We start from the raw sequence: 24,004 nt of genomic DNA on the forward strand, positions 1-24,004 counted from the left end.
TTTTGCAGCTTGAAATCTGTATCGATCCACTGTGCAGTTAGACTGAGCATACCGGGGAGGCTGACGTCTGAGCTCCTCCATATGTCAGTCGTGAAACTGATATCTGTAATATCTGATGCTGTAAGCTCATGGACATGAGTTGCAACAACATTAAACAGCTCAGGTAAACACACGTCTGAGAAATGCCGTCTGCTTGGCATGGCATAACGGGGCTCAATGTGATCAATCGGCCTACGAAATCCCACATCTTCTATGACAGAGAACGGCTGATCATCTGAGGCAATAAACTCCATAATGTTTTGTGTTATGCCCTTTGCCTTAGCACCATCACTGGAAAACTTTCTTGCCTTTTCAAATAAGTCCGCTACAGACGGAGTGGGCGTGCTCGGATTGACTTTTCTTTTCTGCGCCGCATTCTTCTCATATTCAGAATGGCAATCGGGATGTTTGGATTTCGGGTGATAAATTAAACCCGACGTGGAGAAACTCTTTGCAGACACACCCCCTCTTGAAATTTCAGCATTGCATGTTTTGCAAATCGCTGTCCGTGGGTCTTTCTCCGAGATATTGAAATACGTCCACACCGCAGACATGTTGGCTCTTATCCAGATAACCGTGTGCTGGCTGCGCTTTTTGCTTGCGTCATCACAATTCTGTTTCGGCCGTGTTGTTTCGCTGATTTAGGTCTTTCGGCCGAAAATGGCCCAAAAGTGCATTTTCGGGCCATTTTCGGCCGAAAATTTTCGGTGGCCGAATTTTCGGTGCATCCCTAGTATTAACCCTAACATGCATGTCTTTTTGATGGTGGGAGGACACCGGCGCCTCCACAGGAAACCCATGCAGACACAGGGAGAACATGCTAACTCCACACAGCAAGAACCTGGGACGGCCTGGGGTTCGAACCCAGGACCTTCTTGCTGTGAGGCAACCATGCTAACTACTGGGCCACTGGGCCACCATCTATATGACCATATCATTTTATCTTTTATTGTTGTACTGCTGGATATGGTACATATTGCAAGGGGTTCTCTCTTAGACTGGATTCATTGTTTATAGTGGTTCACATATCTTTTGTTTTTAAAGCCTTCCTTATTTCCAGAAACTTCTTATTTGTTTTTGTTTAGTCCACGGAGACCCACACTCACAGTTGCTATTGATCTTTATTTAATTAGCTATTGGTCTGAGCCCATCGGGGAGTAACTGCCCAACGTATTGAAGATCTGATTCAAGAACAATAAAGCGGCTGCCCAGGACTAATTTTAATCTTTCTGCAGCTACCCTGATACGACTATGATGACTACTGTAATGAAGATGATGACGACGATGACGATGAAGATTATGGTGATGATTTTCAGGATGACGATAGTTGTGTTGGTGTGGGTGATACTGATACTAGCCAGGAAAGTAATGTTGATTTAGGTTTGCCCTGTAGATAATATATCCAGTATAAAATGCATCATGTTGTGCACGTACTTGATGCATTACAGCCGGTGTACGCAGGGCAGCAGAGCCGTTGTGTGTTGAGCGGCGGACAGGGCTGTGTTGTGACTGGTTGGAATGAATGGTAATCTATGCCGAGGAGAAGAAGCGTGGTTATCTGAGCCCTAAGTGGGAATGAATGAAGGGCTAATTTGATGTGAAACACTTCTCTCTCCACCATATTTAAAATCCCATTATGCTAACATCCTCTGTGAATACCCCAAAGGATGTTTTAGAATCTGTGAATGGCGTAGGGAACTGCATAGGTTACACACTCAAACACAAACACTTATGGATGCTGCAATTTCCCCTCTGACAAGCAGTGTCTGAAAAGAAGATATTATAGAAATTATTAGTTTAACTTAATGTGCCATTGTGGTTGCTAGACCATGAAATATTGTGGGCTTTTTAAAACCTTGGCTCGCTCGCTCGCTCGCTGTCTTGTACAAAGAGGCTCTTTCTTGCTCCATCTCCTTGTCTCTATCTCTCTCTCTCTCTCTCTCTCTCTCTCTCTCTCTCTCTCTCTCTCTCTTATGCACATACACGACGAGAAAACACCCACAAACACCTGTCAATGAGGCCCATTAGCACCCCTGCAGAGCTTGTGTTTGGCTTTTAGAGCGAGCCACTGAAAGCCCCCTGAGAGCTGAGGGGCTGGCACTGCCACTCATCCAAGTTCTCTCACCGCCTCCCGTCGTCCTCCCTCTCTCTCCTGCAAGGCGTTAGTGGAACTATAGAGTCAGACTCGCAAAAGAAATGCTGCTGTAACTCATACGCAGGCATATAAACAAGCCCCTGAACACACAAGACGGTTGGCTGCTTGTAGCACTGCATTGTGGGATCACCTTCACAGGATTTGAATAGGTTAAACGTAACAGCTTTTGAGGCGTGATGGGCATATTTATTTCTTTATCTACAAGGCCCTTTATTGGGAAGGTGCCATCTTATATCATATTAAGGGGTTAAGTATAGGAGTAGTAGCTTTCCTAGAAGGCTTTTCGTGGCGTCCTAGCCTGGTCTCCATACACCCCAACATCATGTGAAGCGCAAAATATAGCCTCTCTACGATGAAGGACCGTCCGTGCATGGTGAAGAGCCGCAACCTCCTCGCGGTAATCCTGTTAACGTTGTCAGGAGACACCAGAGCAGAACACGGTGGATCTAGAGGAGTAAATCTCGATAATAAATCCTGCTACTCCTATGGGTAGCAGTAGTCCTAGGTGCATTCATCCATAGACTGATGTTATGGACCGGGGGACCTCGTGGCTTTGCAGACGATCAATGCATCTTGACAACGGAAAGGCACAAAATCTCCAGTTAGCGGAGAACCATAGAACTGCATGTGGAGTAGCGCCCCATGCTTTAAACAAACATGCACAAATGAAACCCTATAGGGGCGTCCTGATGGACGACCTGGGTGAGTTTGTATACCCGAGCTGCATTCCTAGTAGCAGTGCCAATACTTTTAGATCACCACAGTTGTAATTGTTGTACTGTATGTGTTTCATCATCAGTTCCATGTTACTGTAGGTTTCTTTCATAGCCAGTTTCTTTCATAGCCAGTGGGTACTGAAGGGTGGACACTGCCATTGTGTAACAGGACAGCTTTAAGGCTTAACTCTGACAAATCTATAAAGATGCCATTGTTGTGGGTCATGCACACAATCCAAAGCCATGAACAATCCATCAATGTCAGTGCAGAAGCAGAGGTTGTCAGCCTACGTAAAGAAGTTTATCAAATGTTCTTGATGGTTCCGAAACATAGAAATGTTTGTACCTAATGACAGCAAACCCCCATCCTTGCAATCTTGAACCAAGTAGTTCTGCTTTATCTTTTGACAAATCTAAGTCCCTGACCAGGTCATTTGATTCTGGCTGTTATCAGACGAGGATAACCAGGCATAAAGGGTTCAACATCTGGATCAGTGTCGTTTTCACATCTGGTTAATACGCTGTGGCGTCTTCATCTGCCTCATCTAGGTTCCATGTCTCAGGTGGCTTCGGTACTAGCAAACTGTCATCATGTGGCACTGGTCCCATGGCTGAAGGCAGGTTGGGGTATTCAATAGATTTCTTATTTTTAGTAGACAAGCCAGATACATTGGTTAGATAGAAGTAACAGTCCGCCGCGTGATCCTTTTGTTCTCGCCATATCATTGGGACTGCAAATGGCATTGACTTCCGAGTACCTCTGAGCCAAGCTCTGATGTTGACTGCATATGTTGTACAACAAATGTGATGAGCCCAGGGTTTCTCTTGGTCACCAATTTTACATCTGAAGTCCAGCTCATAGGCTTTCTTAATAAGTGCAGTCATGGTGCGTCTTTGAGCCTTTAGCGTATCCTCGCCACAGACGTAATAGAATGTATCGCAGCTGCTGTAACACTGACGGGACATTTCTGCTGCATTAAATCTTCCTGAAGACAATAAATCCTATTGTTAAGTATACTCATTATGCTATGGCCTGAAGAACATGTGCATCAGAGACCGTCCTCCACCAAAAAATGACCCCGTAGGTCATTTGTACAAGCAGGTTATTACGACCTATAGTGACGTTTTAAGCTACTATCTCACGGTCCTCCATAATTATAATACGTTACTTTCCCTGTAACAATAAGGGATCTCCTTCCATAAGCTCTCGTGAGAAGGAATATTAATAAAAACAAAGTTTAAGGTCACAGAGCAGTTATAATGTCCACGCTAGCTGACTTTCTAACTTTTGGTTAACGTTAAGTTAGCTCTTATAACGTTATTCATAGGTAAACATACTGCCAATAGCAATCTTACTTACTATACTAGACGGTCAAACAACACAAAAACACACTGACTCCATATTCTATTGTTCTCACGTTGTTTTAAAAACCCACGATGCACAGAGGTGAAAAGTATCTGTGGCATATCTCCTCCTCCGGTAGGGGCGCTAATTTAGGAAACGCTCCTGTGGGTTGTATTAGAGGACAAATGACCTATGTGGTCGTATGGGTTGGAGGACTTGTTGCGTTACTTTCCCTGTAACAACATGCATCCAAACAGCATCTGTAAATGTCAGCAGCTTTTATAAACTGTCTGCCAGCATTTAACCTGACTAAGCATGCCTAAGACAACATTTGCATAGCACTTACACTGAGTGCATGCCCAGACATGCTTGCACTGACCAAAACAGCTTGCTTCGTGGGCAACATGCAACAAAATATGACGGGAAATCACAAATATAGGTTATATCTACAAACGGTATGTGATAGGGACATTTTAAGGTGATTTTCGTGATCAGCAGCCCAAAATCCGTAAAATACACCCAAAAGTGTTCAAGAAGCAAAATCTTTGTTGCCCAGTGTTCAAGTTTAAATGAAGGTAATAATGATAATAATCATAATAATAATAATTTTCATTTTGTGCATGCAGAACACATAGTAATCAATCAACAGCTACATTAGGAGTAGCAGGATTCCTTGTGTGTACATTTGCACATGCATGTACTATGTACACATGCACTTGCATGCGCGTGTCTGTGTATGTGTATGCTCGAGTTTGCCTGTATTGATGTTTGTGCGTGTGTGTGTGTACGTGTAAGTAGACTTACATTGTGTAGGTGTATGAGGGAAAATATCAATATGTCACAACCCTTTTTTGCTCTCTATGTTGTGATTTCTATTTTCTGCCACCATTACTTCTCCATCACCCCTGGATGGAGGATACTGTACATACATTTAGAATAGATATGCATGTTTCCTGATTTCCTGTCAAAAGGCTGTTTTTATAACATGTAGTATAATTGTTCTGCCCACTGGTCTCCTGTGTGTGTATGCAGCGGTGTCGTAGTGGGGGGAGGGGAAGGACCTTCCAGGGCCCAGAAGAGGGGGGGGGGGGCGCTCTGGAAGCCTGGAATTAAAAGTTTGTTTTGGTTTGCAAATTTTTATTTCTCACTAATTAGTGTCATAAATTCAGTTAAAATTGGCTCAATACATTGGTTGAGGGACTTAAAGAAAAATAGTGGAGGCTCTCTGAGGCCCCTCTCACCCCTTACAAAGGTGTAAAATGGTTTAGTCCAGCCCTCATGAGCATCTCTCAATGCAGCTCATCTAGTCCTGTCTTGAGTGACTGGTGATACAAGCACAAGCACAAACACAATCATGTCTTTCCCAAAGAAAGCAAAATCTGGGTTCCAGAATAGAAAAAGAAAAAGGAAAGGGAGAGAAGGCAAAATGTAGAGTAATTTCTTCCAAAAGAAAGGTGAGCTAGGAGCTTTTAAAAGAAAGGTGGCTAGCTAACTCCTACGACCACAGTTAGGTAGCAGCTAGCTAGCTAACTCTTAACTCCTACTACCTAAACACAGTAGGAGTTAGCGAGCTAGCTAGTACTGTAACACACGCAGTCAGCAACTGTCAGCATCAGTACCCTAAGATGCATCAAAGTTTGAAGTGACACCACACATTTTTCAATCACTGCAAGATAGTTAAGTTAGGTTAAGTTAGGTTAAAATAGATTAATGTACTGTGATTGTAAATAATATACAGTGTACTAGAACTCAAAAAGTGATGCGCGAGAGACAAAAGAGGAAAGGGGCCCACAGAGACTACTTATGTATAGGGCCCAGAATTTTGTGCTACACCCCTGTGTATGTGTGTGTGATTGTACATCTACGGCTTCATGTATTTGCCATTTCTTTTCTGTGTGTGTGTGTGTGTGTGTGTGTGTGTGTGTGTGTGTGTATATACATACATATATATATATATATATATACACATATATATATACTGTATGTGGAGATGATGTGTGGGAGGATAGACACAGGAAATGCATTAGTCACAGCACCATGGGCAGTGCACATTCACATGCCCGGTAGATGATTAGAAATGGCTTTTATTGACATTGTAAATGTGTTTCACACTGGCAATAGGTTGTCAAGGGGATAAAAGACTTACACAAGCAATCAGAGCCACGCGTGGCTCGCCTCCATCCACGCAGGGCGCTTTCTCTGTGGGTGCGCAGGCGGCAGGCAGGGTGTGGGTGTGTGTGTTAGTGGGTGTGCTTGTGTGTGTTAGTGGGTGTGCTTGGGTGTCTTTGTGGGTGTTGGGGCATACGTGCATGTTTCTTTTAATTACCCCCCTTGTGATTTGGATGAGGACCGGCAGACTGATTGAGCTATGTAAAGCATCTTTAGCTGGGAATTATCTATTAAGTGTGCGCCGTTTGATCTTCAGGAATAAGTCATTAGTTTGCAAGCAGTCTGTCTTCCTTTGTCTCTTTTGTGCCCCCTCACGCTCCTTCAGCTCCTTTTCTTACCCCCTGCTCGACTTTAGCCTTTTGACATTTAGGCAGTTTTTTGGTGCAGGGTGACTCAAATTGGTCAGTTACATAACAACAAGGGTAATGTATTTAAAGAAAGATACTGAGGGAGAGAGCGAGAGACAGCAAAAGAGAGGGGGAGAGAGAGGGGGAGAGAGAGCAAGAGTCAGATTGGCTTTCTACCAAATCACCGCATTACAGTTCACATCTACACCCTACGTCGTCGTCATTGGCGTTGGCGTCTCTCATGTCTGAGGATCCATTCCAAGAGATTAAGGTGTGCGCTTGAAACGAAGATGGCTTGACAGTCCAAGGTGAGAGTAGAAGAGACTGGAACAACGTGGACAGGGGATGGTAGGGGGTGGACCCGTTCCTGCGGCTCTCTGTTCTAGGCAGATTTTTCGGCGGCGGCGGCGCTTTTCTTCCGCATGCGTTTGTTTGTCAGTTTCGGCCTTGATGGAACCAGCCAGGCAGGCAGCTCTCCAGTGTTTTCGATTTTCCGCTACTTTTTCCCAGTTCTTAGGGTCAATGTTGAAGGTGATCAGTGTTCCCTTGATACAGTCCTTGTAATGTTTTTGGGAGCTCCTGCTGTCACCCACAGAACAGGGTCTACAGCAGCATCTGGATCTGCTAGAGAAATACTGTCAGAACTGGGCCCCGGCAGTAAACTTAAAAAAGACAAAAAGTATGATCTTCCAGAAGAAGCCCCGGTGTCAGGGAAGTAGACACCTATGTACTGTAGGTAACACCGCCCTAGAGCACACGTTAAACTATGATGACCTGGGACTGAGGGTCAGTGGGACTGAGGGTCAGTGGGACTGAGGGTCAGTGGGACTGAGGGTCAGTGGGAGTGAGGGTCAGTGGGAGTGAGGGTAAGTGGGACTGAGGGTCAGTGGGACTGAGGGTCAGTGGGAGTGAGGGTCAGTGGGACTGAGGGTCAGTGGGAGTGAGGGTCAGTGGGAGTGAGGGTCAGTGGGACTGAGGGTCAGTGGGAGTGAGGGTCAGTGGGACTGAGGGTCAGTGGGACTGAGGGTCAGTGGGACTGAGGGTCAGTGGGACTGAGGGTCAGTGGCTCGGGAAGCTCTGGTCTGGCAGTGAATGCACTTAAAGAGAAAGGCTGAAGAGCTTTCTATGCAATAAAAAGAACATTCTATAAAACAGACGTCCCAATTCAAATCTGGTCCAAAATCCTTGACAGTGTCCCCCTGCCCATTGCAGTATATGGAAGTGAAGTTTGGGGACCACTCAGTCAGCCAGACTACACTAGATGGGACAAACATCCAATAGAAGCCCTGTATGCAGAGTTCTGTCGAAGATTGCTCAACGTACAAAGGAAAACAGCAACAGATGCATGCAGGGCAGAATCGGGCCGTTCCCCATTGATGATAAATATCCAAACAGATCACTTACATTCTGGATGCCCCTTAAATCAAGTCCCCACCACACACTGCAGTTTACAGCAGTCCAGATCCAAGAGCTAGGAGAGAGCCCCCTCAGTCAGCTGGTTGTGAAACTAACTGACCCCGTAACCACTGACACAGATGAGTTTCAGACTAGCGATGCTGACCAACCACAGACTAGAGTAAAACACAACATCACACAATGCAACAACTCATATGTGGAGCATTGGGACACAGAAACCAAATGACAACACAAATCAGAATGTTATGGGGCCCTAAAAAGAGAAGACAAACTGGCTGACTGTCTGTCCACTGTCAGAGACAGTCAGCACAGACACATCCTGACCAAGTACAGGCTCACTGACCACAGTCTGGCCATGAAAAGGGCAGACACACAAAACGTCTTGGCTACCAAAAGAGCAAAGAACATGTGGTCCCTGTACGGCAGGTGAGGTGGAGACAGAGATGCACTTCCTGCTAAATCGTGAGACCTTCCAGAACATTAGAGAAAAATACCAGGAGACATTTGAAAACTAGATTCCAAATGTTCTACTGCTGGATGAGAGAGAACAACGGCCACTTATTTTAGGAGAGGGTCAAAGGTCACACCTTGCGGCACAATATGTGTCAGAATGCCATAGCCTCGGGGTCAGTGAGTGACCAAAACACTGTCAGGTACTGTTCCAGTTACTGTTCCAGTTGTTGTTCAAGTGTTGTTCTATGTTTCTGTCAGTTCTACCCATCCCTCTTTCCATTTGCTCTAATTTTTTTTTTTTTGTTGGTTCTCTGTTGACCTGTTTCACTGTCACCTGCTTTGGCAACATTGTAACTAATGCAGTTATGCCAATAAAGCATCACTGAATTGAACTGAGAGAGACAGAGGGAGAGGGAGAGAGAGAGAGGGAGAGGGAGGGGGGGAGAGAGAGAGAGGGGGGGGGGAGAGAGAGAGAGAGAGAGAGAGAGAGAGAGAGAGAGAGAGAGAGAGAGAGAGAGAGAGAGAGAGAGAGAAATCAACGGAAGTGGGGAGCAAAAGTGTGGTCAACCAAAAAGCCAGTAAGAGCAAGTCAGAGACAAAGGATCTGAACCACTGCCTCCAGCTGACTCGGGCAGTGGAGGGCCCGTTGTAAAGGACAGTATTCAAGGAAGCCCCCCCCCCCCCAACTGTAATGCACAATGTGGGTGGGTGTGTGTGTGCAAATGTTTGTGGGCGTGCTTGTGTATGTATCATGCATGTGTGTGTGTTTGAGAGGGGGTGGTTGGATGTGCACATGAACATATGCTTGTGTGTGTCTGTGTGTGTCTGTGTGTGTGTGTGCGGTCGCTCAAACAAGCTCCAGAAGAGAAGATTGTTGTTATCACTGGATAAAGAGCGGCGATTAGGAAGTAACTGGCTCGCCAGATGCTCTTCTGGCTGCATACAAATTACAGACTTTAACGTCACCATGGTGACGGCTAACTCCACGCCATTAATGGATGGCGTGTACACAAATGGCACTGCTCACTTGTGATAAATTACGTTGGAATGCCTCGTTGTGAGACGCCAGCACACACTTTTTCCCCGAGGGAGGAAAAAAAAAAGGTGTCTGTGTTTCTCTCTCGTGGTTTTTTTGTTGTTGTTTGTTTTGGCGGCGACACTGAATCACGTGCGTTGCCGATTTTGTGATGTGTTGGGGCCGTGTGGTGCATGTGTGTGTGTCTGTATGTGAGTGACAGAGTACAAATGGAAGACTTGTTATTTTATTTTGCATATGTCAAGGGTTTGTTTTCTTAATGCTCCATCCCAGTCTCACGTTCCCATTTGTTCTCTTACCCTCCATTCTCTCTCTCTCTCATATATACACATATATATATATATATATACATAAATATATGTGTGTGTGTGTGTGTGTATACATATGTATGTGTGTGTATATATATGTATGTGTGTGTGTGTGTGTGTGTGTATACATATGTATGTGTGTGTATATATGTGTATATATGTGTGTGTGTGTGTGTGTATATATATATATATAACAAATTCAGGGAGCAGCCGGGAACCACCACAGCCGGGACGCGAACCCGAGGTCTCCCGCACCACGGGCGACTACGTTAACGAGTCGACTAAAGGGTCCGACCCGGGTTCGGGTCCTGGCTGCGATGGTTCCCGGCTGCTCCCAGAATTCGCTACATTGCTGTGAGGTGGTGAGACCGTGAGGCCATCGGAAGTGCGTGCGCCCACAGGCGTGAGGGAGCTGGTATGCTGAAGCACTTGTAACGATCATGAATGAGTAGACTCGCTAGCCCTTAGCTAACGGGTCGGACCCTGACCCGTTCACATCCCATCTATCTATCTATATGGTGGTGCAGTGGTTAGCGCGGTCACCTCACAGCACGAAGGTCCTGGGTTCTTGCCCCGGGGTAGTCCAGCCGTGGGGGTCGTCCCAGGTCGTCCTCTGTGTGGAATTTGCATGTTCTCCCCATGTCTGCGTGGGTTTCCTCCCACAGTCCGAAGACATGTAGGTCAGGTGAATCGGCCGTACTAAAACAATTGTCCCTTCGTGAGTGTGTGTGTGTGTGTGTGTGTGTCGGCCCTGTGATGGCCTGGCGGCCTGTCGAGGGTGTCTCACCGCCTGCCTGCCGCCCAGTGACTGCTGGGATAGACTTCGGCATCCCCGTGACCCTGAGAGCAGGATAAGCGGTTCGGATAATGGATGTCTGGATGGATAGATATATATTATAACTTTGTTAAAAGAAACACTTAACGGTAGGGAAAGTGCTCAACAAATAAATGAATATATATATATATATGTATGTGTGTGTGTGTGTGTGTGTGTGTGTATATATATATATAGGCGGTTTTCTTGATGTTTCAGTGTTACTCAGAGCACTTTCTAAGACTTTTCCATACAGGGTGCCAAACTATGCTGATGCCAAGAGAAGCATTAGAGAACCAAGACCCATCACAGCCCCCCCCCCCAAATGGATATTAATAAACCCTGCTCCAGCTACCATCAACTCTCAAACCAGACCTCCCCCCACCTATAAACCCACTTCTCCATCGTCCTCCGTTCCATCTCTCTTTATATTCTGTCCTGTCATTCTCTTCCAAAGTGTTCATAACTGTTTTCCTGCACACACACACACACACACACACACACACATAACGGATGTGGCAGCTGCAGCATCAGTCTTTCGTGGGGCACGTGTAGGTGTTGGCATCCCTACTGCTGTTTCCATGACTGTTTACATGCAAGCAATACTCTGATTCAGGTGAAGAACTTGAATTAAAGTTCTAGGTCGTTTAAGGCGTCCTGGTGTTTGCATGTGAACTCTCCTGTAATCTGAGTTTACAAGACCTGTTGGATATTCAAATTATGGATCAGAAGTTATGTTGCATGCAACCCCGCACGCAACGGTGTGTTCTAGACCAAAGAAGGTTGAATCAGTTGATCTGGACACGACATTTATTGACAGATACAAGGTGACATCGCTAACCGCTCGGCTGACCCCCTGGCGATCGGTCAGTGAGTCTTTTTATGGGTTACACATGGAATGGAACTTGCCCCAAGCAGGTCCCATAGCCTCTGAATGCTATAACCCAGATATAGTATCATCCAATTATTTATCACCCCCCCCCCCATGTTAAGTTCTGACCATTTAAACTATAAGCCCTGCTGCTAGCTAGGGGAGCTCTGAGACCTTCAGGAGAAAGCCCATCACATGTCCCACAGCCTGTGAGCGCCGCAAGCCGTCTTTTTTTTTCTTTCAGATTTGTCGATCTTTTATACATGATCAAGTGAGACTTTTGCCCCCTATTCCCCCGGTTTGAACATTTGTGCAAGAGGTCCCTCAATGCTGGCCAGGGCTTGCCCCCCCCCCCACTCCAAAAAACAAAAACACCAGCCGCCCCCACTTGCAGAGCATCCCCTGTAGCGTTTCCCGGGAAACTGGCAGATGAGAACCCAAATGCACGACTCAAGACGGGCAGGTTACCGCAACACTCAGCTTAATGGCCAAGGGCCGACAGGGGGTCAGTGCACAGGAAATCCGTCCGACAGGTGACCAGATAGACGAAACAGGTTCAAAGTCAAGTTCGAGATACTCGGGTATTAAGTTCAAACCGATCCGACAAGGGGCAGGCAAGAGAGACAAGGTCCGGGAGACAAGGTCCGGGAGGCAGGCAGAAGATTTCACACAGGCAGAACAAGAGTTGGCTGTACGTAAGGACGCCAGGGAAGGATACGTACTGGAGCTAAACAGGAAATGGGGGACAGGTGTGGGATACACAGGGTTGACTGACGACAAAACCAGGGGCAGGAACTGACGAGCGAGTACTTCAAAATAAAACGGGAAAAACAACAGACAACGGCTGAGTTTATGATGAGGTGACTGAACTGGGAGAATGACCGAGGCTACTGGAGGCTGTGGGAGACGATGACCGCTGCAAATAACTGAGTCAAGTCAGTTTTATTTGTGTAGCCCAATAACCCTCACATCGGATAAGGAACAACTCCCTAAAAAAAACCTTTAACGGAGAAAAAAACAGGAAGAAAGCTCAGGGAGGGCACCAGAGGAGGATCTCTCTCCCAAGACGCACAACGTGCAATGGATGTTGTGTTCACACAATTTACACAAAACAACCCTGAAAGAGGATAACACAATTATAATGGAATTGTAACCTTTATGAAGAATATGATGAGGAGGATGCCAAGCAGTGTCCACACGCCACCAGAACAGTCCAGGACCCGAGCCACGTGACCACCATCACCATGTAAAAAAAAAAAAAAAAACCCCAAAAAACCCAGGGCAACAAAAATTATATGGATTTATAAGAAATATAAAAAGAAAAGTGAGTGAACTAACCTAGGAGACATAGTAAAATGACTGACTGGAGAGAACAGGGAGACATCGAAACAAGGAAAATGACTCACTGAGCTGAGCTGAGAGGCACGTTACAGGACCCCCCCCCCCCGTCCATCGATAAACTGTATGGGACCCTTAACCTAGGGCTGGGCAATATATCGATATTACATCGATATCATGCTATGAGACTAGATATATCATCTGGGATTGTGGCTATGGTAATATTGTGATATGGCATGAGTGTTGTCTTTTCCTGGTTGCATTACAGTAAAGTGATCTAATTCTCTGAACTCACCAGACTGTACTAGCTGCTCTATTATCTGACTTCACCCACTTAGTTATTATCTAGGCCAGCGGTCGGGAACCTATGGCTCGCGAGCCATATATGGCTCTTCCGGTGACGGCATATGGCTCCCAGACAATTTTGAGTTGAAAAAAAAAAATCAGTTTGGAACTGATTTTAAAATACTTGTGATATTTCTTAATAATACTGTGTCATTTTAAAGTAAACAGAAATTAGTTTTGAAGATAAATTTCACGGGTCACGGGTCACCCGTGGGTCGGGTCGGGAACCAATGGCTCGCGAGCATGTCCGGGTCATTGTAAAGGTGAAGAAATCAATTTTATCAGATAGCCAACTAGTTTATCCGCTTCAACCCTTGTAACGGAAAAGATGGCGAAAAGAAAAAAAGACGATGATTACCGTGCATTCCAGGCTGCGTGCACAGAGGAATTTGCATTTGTGGAGAGAGCAGGATCTGCGGTGTGTCTAATATGCAATGATAAAATTGCATCGATGAAACGGTCAAATATAAAGCGGCACTTCGATACGCACCATGCAGCACCAGAAGTCACATTAAAAGTAAGACATATTTAATTTATTATACGTTAAAAATACTATATGGCTCTCAGTGAAATATATTTAGAAATATTTGGCTTTTATGGCTCTCCCAGTCAAAAAGGTTCCTGACCCCTGATCTAGGCATTTCTGATTCAACATTCTGATTGTGTAGATATTTTGTGAAAGCACCAATAATCATCCCCACAAAATCATCACAATATTGATATCAAGGTATTTGGTCCAAAAATATCACGATATTTGATTTTGTCCACATCGCCCAGCCCTACCTTAACCACATCTACTACTGCTACTACTACTGCTACTACTACTACTACTACTTTCAGCTGCTCCCGTTAGGGGGCGCCACAGCGGATCATCCGTTTCCATGTCTTCCTGTCCTCTGCATCTTCCTCTGTCACACCAGCCACCTGCATGTCCTCCCTCACCACATCCATAAACCTCCTCTTTGGCCTTCCTCTTCTCCTCTTCCCTGGCAGCTCCATATTCAGCATCCTTCTCCCAACATACCCAGCATCTCTCCTCCACACATGTCCAAACCATCTCCATCTTGTCTCTCTTACTTTGTCTCCAAACCGTCCAACCTGAGCTGTCCCTCTAACATACTCGTTCCTAATCCTGTCCTTCTTCATCACTCCCAGTGAAAATCTTATCATCTTCATTTCTGCCACCTCCAGCTCCACCTCCTGTCTTTTCATCAGTGCCACTGTCTCCAAACCATACAACATAGCTGGTCTCACTACCATCTTGTAAACCTTCCCTTTAACTCTTGCTGGTACCCTTCTGTCACAAATCACTCCTGACACTCTTCTCCACCCTGCCTGCACTCTCTTCTTCACCTCTCTTCTGCACTCCCCGTTACTTTGGACAGTTGACCCCAAGTATTTAAACTCATATGCCTTCGTCACCTCTCCTCCTTGCATCCTCACCATTCCACTGTCCTCCCTCTCATTCACACATATATGTATTCCCTACCTTAACCACACGACTCTCCAAAACTAATTTTATGCAACTGAAAAGTAAGAAGGTCCAGTTTACCCAGTCAAAAGCCACTTCCGTAGCTAAGGAAGCTATGAGTTTCCATTTTGTCCTGGGTTGCATAATTTAGTCGTTTTAATAGTCCACGTTAATTTGCGAACGCCTTTCTTGATGAATCTGTTTTGATTATGGTGGATTGTGTGGTTTGATCAATTCAGGTGGCTAATGTTTGGCTGCTATTTATTATGGCTATGTTAGAGATGGAGGATAACGGCAGCTGCCAGAGGTGTAAAAACCTGGTTCAGGAAGTAAAAGTCCTAACCGTGTATTTGATTAACCCATGTACTAAACCAGCAGATCACACGGACTAGTTTCCCAAATCAACCGATTTAGTACATGGCTGGAGTAAAGACACGGTTAGGGTTTTCACTGTCTGGGCCGGGTTTTTACACCTCCGGTAGCTGGAGGGAAATCCTGTCTGGTTTTGGAAATGCTAGTATGACAGCGGTGTTCATTTGTGGTGGGATTTTGTGTGTCAGTCTGATAAAGGCGGATGAGATGATTTGCTCCAAGTGTTTAAAATTCACAGCAGCAAATCCAGCCGGGCCTTGGGTTTTGTTGTTGTTTATTGGCTGGCGTGAGTGCTTAGCGGAGTTGGTTTGGTGGTGTTCTGTCTAGTGAGTCAGCTTTTTTGATAATTTTCTGGGATCTATATTGATCCTAACAGAATGGGTAGTTAGGGTTAGGCTTGAGAAAAGGATGTTGCAAAACTCCAGTCTGGATGAAAGTGAATACATGAATAAGCATCTCTGCACCAGCAATTAGTTGTGTAGATTGGATTTGAGCTGTTTTGAAGGTGGAATTCACAGTCGCGCTGCTCTCTCTAATGTGTAACTCAAAATGAAAGTCAGATTAAAAGGACCCCAAGGAACTTTGGGATATTGCATGATTATCAAGACTTAGTGTTATTTTCTCAAACTGTCAACCGTGTCCAATTGGGCCAATGACCAGCATCTCTGTTTTGTCAGCGTTAATAAGATGGCATTCATTTTATAATGCTGTGGCTCTGCTTCCTCAGCCCTCCCCGGCTGTCTCTCTGCTTGGTCTTCCTACGTTATCGGCGCTCTAGGTGACCCCGTAGTGAGAGGACCCAGGGAGCAGCTGTTACTGCTGATCTCAAACACCTGTTCAGGTGTATGAAGTCTGGAGGATCTATGGGCCTTCTCTCTCTCGCTCTCTCTGTTGGCCCATGCACCACAGCCCTTTGGTTTTGTATTTTGATTTTGATTCATCCAGAACTTTACATGCTCGCATGCTTCACCTTGACTCACACTGGTTTTACTCATTAAACATGCCCATCTGCTTTCGCTGTTCATTTCAATATTTTGTTTGTTTTGAAATAAGCTGGCACAGTGGCGCAGTGGTTAGCGCGGTCACCTCACACCAAGAAGGTTCTGGGTTTGAACCCCGGGGTAGTCCAACCTTGGGGGTCATCCTGGGTCGTCCTCTTTGTGGAGTTTGGATGATCTCCCCGTGTCTGCGTGGGTTTCCTCCGGGTGATCCGGTTTCCTCCCACAGTCCAAAGACATGTAGGTCAGGTGAATCGGCCGTACTAAATTGTCCCTAGGTATGAATGTGTGTGTGTGGGTCCTGTGATGGCCTGGCGGCCTGTCCAGGGTGTCTCCCTGCCTGCCACCCAGTGACTGCTGGGATAGGCTCCAGCATCCCCGCCACCCTGAGAGCAGGATAAGCGGTTGGGATAATGGATGGATGAAATAGGATTTTGGTTTATCATGTTTTGGTTGCTTTTTGTCCTGCCTCCAAGCTGATCATGACAAGCACACCTCTACGTTGCTAAACTAGGAGTGATCATGTGACTTTATAATGGTACATAAACCTGGGTGTTGTTTACACAGCAGTGGGATTTAATTCGATCACTGTGGATAATTGTGCCTGGAGGTATCATAATGTGGTGGTGGGGTGTGGTTAGGAACTTGGCTGCAGACGGCTGGAAAAAGAGTGATCGGTGTTCCCCTAGCATGGCCGTTAGTGGGTGACCCACCCCCGTAAGACTGAATACCTGCCCACTAAACAACAGTGAGATGTGAAAATGAATGTTTTCATTTCCAGTGAGAAGGAAAACTCATGTGTCTAACAAAACAGCAGTGGGGATAGGGCCCCGTACAAGCAGGCCAGAAATCCGCCGACAGAGGAGCTCAGAGTAGCTAAAAGAAGGTACACTGAACCTGCGTCGTGGCCCCCTAACTAGATCCTTGCTTGTGTTGTATTAACTCTCGGATGGACTTCGCTTTGGATGAACGCGTCTGCTAAATGAAATTATAAACTAAATAAATACATTTCAGCATTAAGGTTTTTTCCTATAAGCGTCTATGTTTTTGCCCATGGAGCCACTTTTCACACCAAAGGTGATCCCAATAAAATCCCAAAAATGTCTTCCAATTTAAAAGGGCGGCCTGTTCAGGGTGTCTCCCCGCCTGCCGCCCAGTGACTGCTGGGATAGGCTCCACCATCCCACGACCCCAACTGGGATAAGCAGCTTGGATAATGGATGGATGGATGGATGGATGTAAAACGAATATTATCAAACAACCATTCATTCATTCATTCATTCATTCATCTACAGTCGCTTCTCCGGGGTGGGGTCGCGGTGGCAGCAAGCTAAGTAGGGCACTCCAGATGTCCCTCTTCCCAGCAACGCCCTGCAGCTCCTCCTGGGGGATCCCAAGGCGTTCCCAGGCCAGATTGGACATGTAGTCCCTCCAGTGAGTTCTGGGTCTACCCCGGGGTCTCCTCCCAGGTTGGCCGTGCCCAGAAAACCTCCAAAGGAAGGAGCCCAGGAGGCATCCTAATCAGATGCCTGAACCACCTCAACTGGTTCCTTTCGATGCGAAGGAGCAGCGGCTCTACTCCGAGCTCCGTCCAGATGTCCGAGCTCCTCCCCCTATCTCTAAGGCTGAGCCCAGACACCCTACGGAGGAAACTCATTTCAGCCGCTTGTATCTGTGATCTCCCCCTTTCGGTCACTACCCAAAGCTCATGACCATAGGTGAGGGTTGGAACGAAGACTGACTGGTAAATTGAGAGCTTTGTCTTCTGGCTCAGCTCCCTCTTCACCACAACGGTCCAGTACAACGTCCACACTACTGCTGATGCTGCACCAATCCACCTGTCAGTCTCCTGCTCCATCCTACCCTCACTTGTGAACAAGACCCCGAGATACCTGAACTCCTTCACTTGAGGCAACAACTCATTCCCAACCCGGAAAATTAAGTGTCTTGATTATAAAACAATCAAGACACTTATTTCAGTTATGAACAAGTCAAGGTTGTGCGTTCATGTAAACATTAACTTTATCCTAGTGTAGGGTTGGAAGGGCTTTAGTACATGTTGACGTCACTTTGAAAGTTTCCTTGTCTACTCTGTCCCAAGCAAGGGATGTTGCTCTACTGTCCCTAATGTGACTCTGTCTGTGTCACAAAGGTCCCTCTAATCTGAGAGAGCTGTGAGTGGTTTAGTTACTTGTGTTTTGGGACCAGATGGATGTTGAATTTCATCTCTACATGCACTCAGACCACAGAATTGATTTGATTTTTTCCCCCACTTGCTGACCATTGATTAAAAAAACTGTTTTCAGAAATATCATTTTCACCTCATTCAATTTTGAGATGAAAAATAAAGTAACTTGATATCACCTTTAGTTTATCACAGTTTGAAGGCAACAATCAATTTCAGATTTCACAGGCATGCATTAATATTCCATGACTTGAAATACTTTTTGGCCATTTCTAGAGGAAAAAAATAAGAAAAAGGCTTAATCCATGTCTGTGAACCCTGACTCCATGCGTGATAGGATTTTTTTTAAAAAATCCTATTAAAATGCTTTTCCTTTTTTCTTTTTATTTTAGTAATTTTAGATATCTTGGTAATAAAATTGTGTATAATGTTTATAATGTATTCTCGAGATAGGGTTTCAATTATTATTATTATTTTTTTACCATTTTCCTGGCAGTCTTTTTGGCTAGTGCAAAGCGATTAGGGCCATATTCATCATGCCTGTCTCATTACTATCAAGGATCACTGACAAGGCCGTCAGTGATCCTTGCAGAGGACCTGAGCTTGAGGAGGACACACCACTTGAAAGAGGGTGAGAGGGAGATATATAGCGTTTTTTTCCTGAAACCGTCAATGGTGTTGAGTGCTCAACTAATGAGGAGCGGAATATCCAGAATATCCCACTGCCCCCTCCCTCATCTTGATTTTATATATATATATATATATATATATATATATGTGTGTGTGTGTGTGTGTGTGTGTGTGTGTGTGTGTGTGTGTGTGTGTGTGTGTGTATATATATGTATATACAGTGCATCCGGAAAGTATTGTATGTAGATTGATGAGAAAAAAAAGGAATTTAATCCATTTTGGAATAAGGCTGTAACATAACAAAATGTGGGGAAAGTGAAGGGGTGTGGATACTTTCCGGATGCACTGTATATAACTCTGGAAGCTAGTAGCTCATCAGTAGAACGTTGGACATCTTTACATATTTCAATGATTGGCTGGATGAACATTCTCCCTCACTTTCTTTATTTGTTCCAGAATATCCCCCTGCCTCCTCCCTCATCTTTGTTTACTACAATCAAGAAATTGTTTACCAACTTTATTTGGCAAAATAAGCGTCCCAGATTTCGTCTATCTTTACTATATCTAGCATATGACCGAGGAGGCCTTCAATGCCCAAACACCCAATGGTATTACTGGGCAGCTCAACTGCGGTCCATTATGTTTTCTTTTTTATCTTTCATTATGGGGTATTGTGTGTAGATTGATGAGAAAAAAAAGGAATTTAATCCATTTTGGAATAAGGCTGTAACGTAACAAAATGTGGGGAAAGTGAAGGGGTGTGAATACTTTCCGGATGCACTGTATTTATGTCCTTTGCAGAAATATCAACCAAATATGACATTCCAAAGAATAATTTTTTCAAATATCTTCAACTTCGGAGCTTTATATCCTCATCTCAAAATCATTCATTAGATAAACCTGACATTTCTACATTAGCGGTAGCAGTCACAAGACATTGTTATGATAAAGGTTTAATCTCACCTCTGTATGACTTGTTTGTGTCCGGATCTGATGATTCATCTGAATCAAAACTGAGATGATGGGAGGAAGATATAGGGGAGGAAATATCTGTAGAAGACTGGAGTGAGGCATGTAAGGAGGCACAGAGGCAGACAATCGGAAGTAGCTTGAAACTCATCCAGTATAATTGGCTGATGCCCACATACATAACTCCTGTTAAAATACATAAGTTTAATGATGACATTCCTGATACTGGTACCAAGCGTAAGGACACAAGAGCAACACTATATCATTGTATATGGGAATGTGTGAAAGTGAAAACCTTTTGGCAAAATGTTATTAATGTGATCTATCAAAGAAACTACCATTGGATCCCAAGCTTTTTATTCTTGGTCTATGTCCTACCAACCCACATTTACAAGCAGAGGGTTCAGCTTCATAGACAGGTGTATACTACAAGCTAAACCTATAACTGCTCTCAATTGGAAACATGTGGATGGACCAAGAATTGGAATGTGGATCAAAGAAGTGGCGTCAAACGTGTCAATGGAAAAGACAACGTACAGTGCATCCGGAAAGTATTCACACCCCTTCAACTTGCTTCAGCAAGAACAAGCTCTGGGGGAGGGGGGCAGCTTTATATGATCCTGTACACTGACCAGAAAAACACCCTTTAAACCTTCTGTCTTTTTAATGGTTTTTTTTCTTCTCGTTACTTTAGGCTATATGATTTATTTATTTTATATAATTCTCTTTTTTGTACTTAAGTTGTCAGGGATTGGGTTATGGGAGGGAGAACAGGGTGAAAAGTGTTTGCTGTGTTCTGTACTGTTGTTGTACAACTTGATGTGACTTGCAAACTGAAAACCAATAAATATATTGTAGCAAATTCGGGGGGCAACCACAGGCACCGCCGGAGCCGGGACGCGAACCCGCATCTCCGCTAACCAAGGGCTAACGTGGCTACTTGTCCGTGCACGTTACAATATTGTAGCGAATTCGGGGGGGGGGGGGCGCCTTGGCGCGAACGCGCATTTCCCGCACCGCGGGAGACATCGCTGACCGCTCGACTAAAGGGTACGACCCGTCAGCCAAGGGCCAACTTATCCATGCACGTTATACCCCCTCCCCCTCCTTCGTGAAGCGCGTCCCCGTGCTTCAGCTCCCTCACGCCTCTGGGCGCATGCGCGTTCGAAGACCTCACGGTCTCACCATCCCACTTCTGTCACCAACGTAGCGAGTTCAGCCGGGATTCGAACCCGTATCGCCCGCACCGCGGGAGCCATCGCTGACCGCTGGACTAAAGGGTCCGACCTGTTAACCAAGGGCCAACGTGTCTACTTATCCATGCACCTTACAATAGTGTTAAAAAGAAAAGAAACACGCAACAGTGGGAAAGTGCTCAACAAATAAGGAGCAAAATCTCTCTCTCTCTATGTATATATAGGCAGCTGGAACGCGATCTCCCGCACCACGGGCGACAACGCTAACCAGTCGACTAAAGGGTCCGACCCGCCAGCCACGGGCTAGCGAGCCTATTTATCCGCGCACGTCACTATATATATACACACTATTGTAGCGAGCTCAAGGGAGGCAGCCCAGTAACCGCCACGGCCGGGACGCGAGCCCGTGGCTCCCGCAGCACGGGCCACAACGTTAACCAGTCGACTCAAGGCCCCAACCCCTTAGCCCAGGTTTAACGTGTTTAGTTATTCGTGTAACGTAGTCGAACAAGTAAACACATATATAGTAACGTGCTCAACAAATAAGGAGCAAAATAATCCAGTGAGTCAAGTAAATTCTTTCTGAGACAGTACAGGTCTGTTTCAGGCCCATTCACTGGATTCTCTCTCTCTCTCTCTCTCTCTATATGTGTGTGTGTGTATATATATTGTAGCGAATTCGGGGGCAGCTCGGCCGGACCGTCACCACAGCCGGGGCGCGAGCCCGTGGCTCCCGCACCGCGGGCCACAACGTTAACCAGTCGACTCAAGGCCCCGACCCCTTAGCCCGGGTTTAACGTGTTTAGTTATTCGTTTACGTTACACGACTAAGTAGACACGAATAAGTAGACACGTTAGCCCTGGGCTAAGGGATCGGACCGTTTAGTCGAGCGGTTAACGATTTGGTTTGCGGTGCGGGAGCCACGGGTTCGCGTCCCGGTTGTGACGGTAACTGGGCTGCCTCTTTTGAGTTCGCAACAATGTTATACATATTGTAACGATCGCGGATGAATAGGCTCGGCAGCCCTTGGCTAACGGATCGGAGCCTTTAGTCGAGCGGTTGGCGATGCCTCCTGCAGCCGGGACGCGAACCCGCTTCTCCCGCGGTGCGGGAGAAGCGGGTTCGCGTCCCGGCTGCGGCAGTTCCTGAGGTTGACTTGCGTTTTTTTTTCCAAAACCGTCAATGGTGTTATAAGTGCTCAACTAATCAAGCAATGTCTTTTGTATAAATGTATTTCTGAATTTTCCTTTTTCCTCCCAATTTAGTGGCCAGTCGATCCCTATTTTGGTTCAGGCGCCCACCCTCGGGGGCGGCTCGGCCGGGCCATCACCACGGCCGGGACGCGAACCCGTGGCTCCCGCGCCGCGGGCCACAACGTTAACCATTCGACTCAAGGCCCCGACCCCTTAGCCCGGGTTTAACGTGTTTAGTTATTCGTTTACGTTACACGACTAAGTAGACACGAATAAGTAGGCACGTTAGCCTTGGGCTAAGGGATTGGACCGTTTAGTCGAGCGGTTAACGATTTGCTTTGAGGTGCGGGAGCCACGGGTTCGCGTCCCGGCTGTGACGGTAACTGGGCTGCCTCTTTTGAGTTCGCAACAATGTTATACATATTGTAACGATCGCGGATGAATAGGCTCGGCAGCCCTTGGCTAACGGATCGGAGCCTTTAGTCGAGCGGTTGGCGATGCCTCCCGCAGCCGGGACGCGAACCCGCTTCTCCCGCATCGCGGGAGAAGCGGGTTCGCGTCCCGGCTGCGGCAGTTCCTGAGGTTGACTTGTGTTTTTTTTTTCCAAAACCGTCAATGGTGTTATAAGTGCTCAACTAATCAAGCAATGTCTTTTGTATAAATGTATTTCTGAATTTTCCTTTTTCCTCCCAATTTAGTGGCTAGTCGATCCCTATTTTGGTTCAGGCGCCCACCCTCGGGGGCGGCTCGGCCGGACCATCACCACGGCCGGGGCGCGAACCCGTGGCTCCCGCACCGCGGGCCACAACGTTAACCAGTCGACTCAAGGCCCCGACCCCTTAGCCCGGGTTTAACGTGTTTAGTTATTCGTTTACGTTACACGAATAAGTAGACACGTTGAGGTTGACTTGCGGTTTTTTTCCCAAAACCGTCAATGGTGTTATAAGTGCTCAACTAATCAAGCAATGTCTTTTTTATAAATGTATTTCTGATTTTTCCTTTTTCTCCCAATTTAGTGGCCAGTCGATCCCTATTTTAGTTCAAACACCCACCCTCGTACTGCATCCGTTCGCCAACTGCATGTCTCCGGCCGGCAGTCTCGCAGGAGACGCTTCGCCACTTCCGTGACAAGGCGAATCCAGAGACGCATTCATGTGACGAACACAAGCCGACCCCGCCCCCCTCACCAAGACAGCGTTGCCGATTATTGCTGCTTCGTCCAGTCCGGCCATAGTCGGATCTGACGAGACCGGGGCGCGACCCCCGGTCGTCAGTGGGCAACTGCATCGACACAAAGCCGATGCTTAGACCGCTGCGGACCCAAGCCAATGTATTAAAACTTTTTTTCCTGTATCTGTGTTGATATATATATTTATATATATAAATAAAAATAAAAGAAGGCGACGACGACGGCATTCAGATTCGACGACCCAACTGAAAGATGATGCACTCATACCACTCTGGAGCAGAAAAATGGAAAAATTCTGAAGATAAAAAAGCAGGCAGAAATGCAGGTAAGACGTTATTTAGCTACATCGACTTAGCCTTTGTTTCCTTACAGGAGCAGCTGAAATGGAAAAAGGTTTGTTATTGGCTAGCTAACGTTAGGAAGGCTAGCGGGCATACATGACGTTAAC

This window comes from Lampris incognitus, chromosome 6, assembly GCF_029633865.1.
Source record: "Lampris incognitus isolate fLamInc1 chromosome 6, fLamInc1.hap2, whole genome shotgun sequence".
NCBI classification, from domain to species: Eukaryota; Metazoa; Chordata; class Actinopteri; order Lampriformes; family Lampridae; genus Lampris; species Lampris incognitus.